Raw genomic sequence first — 4,721 nt, 5'->3', positions numbered from 1 at the left:
GCACACCGAGAGCTAGGGCTGGAGGCGCTCGGCAGTTGCCGGGAACTGTTGCCACAATAAACCGCATCACGCGGACCTGGGACCTGGGCGGCCGTGGGATGTTTGTAACTGGAAACAAGATCCGAGGCGTCTCAACCACAGAGACGGGGCAAATCGCAGCCCTCTGCAGAGGGACGGGAGGGGTGGGAGGAGCCTGCTGCCTGGATGAGTTCGTTTTTCAAATACCCTAGATGAAGGCATCCTGCGGGGACCTCCGATTTGTTCCTTTCTGAGGCCCCGTGGGAGCCTCTCCCAGCCGGGACGCTGGGGACCGCGCGCAAGGCCGCGGCGGAGTCCGGCCGCGGGAGCAGCTCCCGAGCCGCTGGGGCGGGCGGTGCAGACAGCCCGACAGCCCCCGACGGCGGGGTCCCAGGCAGAGCTGGGGAGGACGGTCACGCAGGCAGAAACCCACACCATGAAGAAAACCAGGCATTAGGATCAGAACAGCTCAGCAGCCGAGAAATGGGTCATGCAAATCATTTTTATGGAGACTGCGTTTTATGAGCTGTTACGTGGTAAGGAGAGTGCCCGGCGAGGCCTGGTGTTTTCAGAGAATTAAGTAAAAATGGTGTTGTCCACTAAAAAAGGGAGACCGGGAAGATCGCCCAGCTAAGCAACAAGTTTTTTGCTAGATTTTTTTTCTTTACTTTTTTTGGGTGTGTGTGTGTGCTAGTTTGAATTAATTTTTACTTTCAAGAATTAAAAACAAAAAGCTGAAAGGGATCATAGTACATTGTCTACCAACCCCTTATTTTACAGGCTGTAAATCTGGGATGGGAGAGGTTGACTGATGGTCACTGTGGCGGGGAGGCTAGTTATTGGGGGGTCTGGGATGAAGAACGGGGTGTCCCGACTCAGTGGGTCCCTGAATCCACGCCACCAGGAAGATTCTCCTAAGGATTTTTGGAAATGTGAAAATTCTGAATCCTTGCGGGGAAATTACCGGTCAGCTCTGTTAGAAGAAGCTGATTATTGGGACGCCTGGGGGGCTCAGTTGGTTAAGCCGCTGCCTTCGGCTCAGGTCATGATCCCAGCGTCCTGGGACCGAGTCCCACATCGGGCTCCTTGCTCGGCGGGGAGCCTGCTTCTCCCTCTGACTCTGCCTGCCTCTCTGCCTGCCTGTGCTCGCTCTCGCTCCCTCTCTCTCTCTGGCAAATAAATAAAATCTTAAAAAAAAAAAAAAAAAGAAGAAGAAGAAGCTGATTATTTACATTGTAGCGTTTAAGTCCATTCCACTGCCTCTCCTTACTGCTTGGTTGGTGTTGCCTGTCAGTTTTCATTTCACTAAAATTGAGGAGAGAGGAAAAAGGGGATAAAACTCAAGTCCAGGCATTATCGTTATTGAGCAAGGAGCTTGGAGGATTTGTGAATGAAGTTGGAACAACGCTCCGACGGTGTTTGGGGAACATATCTGAAAGTATTAACTCGTGGTTGGGATAAGTCCCATGAAATAGTCCAACTGGGAACTGAAAAACTCTTGACTAAAATAATCTGACACAACAGACACCAATGAAATGTTCTTGAGAAAGGTTCATGGAAGTGTGCAGGATGAACTGTGAGAGGGGTTTCCTGCCAGTCCGTTCCCTTCCCTCCCCGCCCCTTCTCTTTTTCCCCTCCCCTCCCCCACTCCCCTCCCCGCCCCTCCCCTTCTCCTCCCTTCCTTTTCCTTGCAATCTGTGAACAGAGATCTGCTAGGACACGAGTATGAATCAAGGGGGTGGAAGGCAGATGTGTTGTTCGGGCATGTCGGGAAGCATCCTGTAACTTCCAAAGTTGTGAAAATGTCCTTTTTCTAATTTTCCAAAATGCTCTTTTTCTAGAGCTTGCTTGTATTGCCTCAGGAGGGCTGATCGTCAGGAGTATTTGGACCTAACTGCGAAACACAGTCATCATTAAAAATTAAGTCATATAAATTACGATTACATTAGTTATATTAAAATCAAGGTCATAAATACAACTCATCAGTTCCTAATTATTTTACTACGATTTACTGTTGTTAGCTTTCCAGCTTGCACGTGTTTCCTGTGTCTGCACGGTGTGCTGCTGTGGATCTCTAACTCCGCCTCCAGTGACATCACAGCCAAAGGGGGAGTATGGACGCCATGAAAATAAATCGATAACAGGTAACAATCAGGGCTTTCTCTCCCGACCCCCAGCCCTGGAGCTGGTTATTTAACATTTACCAGCATATCACTGCCATTTCTCGTATTCTGGAACACACAGGAATTGCTCTACCCTGCTTACCTTTCTCTGATTTCTGCAGGCACCCCTACGCCCAGACATGGAATGTGTGTGTGTGTATCATTTCTCCTTCTCCCTTCATCCTGGGATGTTGTATTAAGTCTCTGTACTATCAACCCCCAATGATCATGCTGTGGTCTTAGATAATTCGTTTCCACTTTGAAGACTGCCACTGTGAAAACGCCTTTGATTTTCACCAAAACAGGGCCATCACTCATGCCCCTTCCCTTTTCTTTTCTTTTCTTTTTTTAGGTAAACTCTGTGTACAAGATGGGACTCGAACTCACCACTTTGAGATCAAGAGCCACAGGGTCCATGAACTGAAACAGCCAGGCGCCCCATCACTTGCCCATTTTAAGGTTTGACTACTATCCTTGGTTTTTCTTGTCAGTTTTGGATAATCTCGATAAAGTCAACTCTCTACTCCCCTACTGGATTTAAGCCTGGGCTTTGATCTGAGCTCTTTTTTCTCCGGGATGATGAGGATATTATAAGGACTCCCAGAGACCTCATTATTTATTTGACAGAGAGAGAGAGAGAGAGATCACAAGCAGGCAGACAGGCAGGCAGAGAGAGAGAGAGGGAAGCAGGCTCCCCGCCGAGCAGAGAGCCTGATGTGGGACTCGATCCCAGGACCCTGAGATCGTGACCTGAGGCTTTAACCCACTGAGCCACCCAGGCACCCTGAGACCTCATTAAATTGCAGATTCCCACTGGTAGGTTTGCAGCACGGCCAAAGACCACATTCCTAACCAGCTTCCAGTGGTACTGTCGGTAGAGCACCACACTTGGGGTAGGAAGAGTCTAGAACCCATCTGAATAGTAAATCATAACTTCAAAAGACAGAAAGGAAAGATGTGAGGAAGGAGGAAAAAAAAGATTGAGGAGGTAAACGAGAGGCAAGAATGTACATGAAGTCCATACTTCAATTTACTTCTGTCTAAGAAGTACCTTTAGGCATAAAATTACAAGGAGCCCCAGAGCCACACCAGTTACTTATCCCTCCTCTCTGGTAGAGGACGGGTCTTTGTGAGTACCTGGGTCACGGCGAGGGAGAAAAAAGATAAGGGGGTTGCACTGACTGGAACAATTCTTTTTTTTTTTTTTTTTAAATTTTTTGACTAGAACAATTCTATGCTGATCTTCATTCCCAAAAGTGTCCCAAATGACTAATTGCCACAGGGATGGCTGACATCTTGCGTGCTTGCGAAAGATTAACCGGGAGAGGGGAGCTGATGTCTATGTTGGTATTTCTATTTTATTAGTCAATTATTGGCTTGAAGTGCGGATTGGAAATCTCGGCCTCCCTGGGGCCAAATCGGGGCCCACTGCCTGTCTTCATCTGACACATGAGCTAAGAAAGGCTTTTACATTTTTAAACGGTTGGAAAAAAATAAAAAAATACTGAAAATATTGAAAAAAACCTGAAAAACAAAGACCATTAATTAGTCATTTGGGACAATTAGACAAAGCTCCAATTTCAGTGTCCATAAATAAAGTTTTATTGGAACACAATCCGTCTCATTTTGTTTACATATTATCTAGGGTGGCTTTTGAGCTGTGGGGGCAGAGTTCAGTAGCTCTGACAGAGACCATATGGCCTGCAGAGCTGAGAACGCTTATTATCTTGCCTTTTACGGAAAGTGTTTGCTGATCTATGATTTAAAATGATAAAGCAGTTCCCACAAGCGTATTAAATAACTGTGTGGAACCTTAATGGCTGGGAAGACTTTGTCCCCCTTCCAGAAGGACGAAAACCTCCTGGGTACTAGATGCCACACAGCCTGTTAAGTGGCTTCACTCAGCGGCTAACCAACCTCCCCCACCCCCCACGCCCCACCCCTGGGCTTTGCTGAGAAACCCAGTTCAACAGGAAGGTGCCGGAGTGGGGACCACTCCTATGGGGACCACCACTTCGCTATGTGGAAAGGCTGTTCTGCAGCCTGGGAGGTAGTGCAGGCAACACCGTAGCTTCTGGAAAAGGAAAAGAGAGCACCAGATTGTAAGAAACGAGTGGCATTTTGAGTGTCTTCTCGGATTTAAAGACCTAATTAAAAAAAAAACCCATCTCGTTCCGGTTCTTCATGTTCCTTTGTCAGACACGTCAGCCCAAACCCTGTGTATCTGGAGAACAGTCCTCTCCTTTGTTCGCATGCTTCGCGGCGCTCGGATGCGAGGGTCCCTCACATTTGCCTCTGCGCCAGGCCTAGCATGTTTAGAAACCTCCTGAATCTGTCTATGAACTACCACTAATAAAGGAGGAACAACGGTACCGGAAGAGTGTCGCAAAAAAGACACAACGACTCCGTTGCCTCATGAAGGTCTTTGCCATCCGTGTCCGAATGTTTGCACGAACACGAGCCTTGAATTATTGAACTCAAAATGCAAAGGAGAGGCAATCCCAGGCCCCGCTCTCAAGGACCAGATAGGACAGATTCTTG

At 47.7% G+C, this 4,721-nt stretch overlaps 1 long non-coding RNA gene across 1 annotated transcript; it reads left to right on the top strand.

Annotated features, from left to right (window-relative positions):
* The first annotated feature begins 246 nt into the window (after positions 1–246).
* LOC123393372 lies at positions 247–3,763 on the top strand. The gene is made up of 3 exons (XR_006608141.1): positions 247–554; positions 1,860–2,162; positions 2,533–3,763. It is a non-coding gene; the product is annotated as an uncharacterized LOC123393372 (long non-coding RNA).
* The last annotated feature ends 958 nt before the right edge of the window (positions 3,764–4,721 follow it).

This window comes from Mustela putorius, unplaced genomic scaffold (assembly GCF_011764305.1).
Source record: "Mustela putorius furo isolate JIRA1106 unplaced genomic scaffold, ASM1176430v1.1 tig00000831_pilon_pilon_pilon, whole genome shotgun sequence".
NCBI classification, from domain to species: Eukaryota; Metazoa; Chordata; class Mammalia; order Carnivora; family Mustelidae; genus Mustela; species Mustela putorius.
The sequence above is the reverse complement of the archived record's forward strand: the minus strand, read 5'-3'. Positions and strand labels throughout refer to the sequence as shown.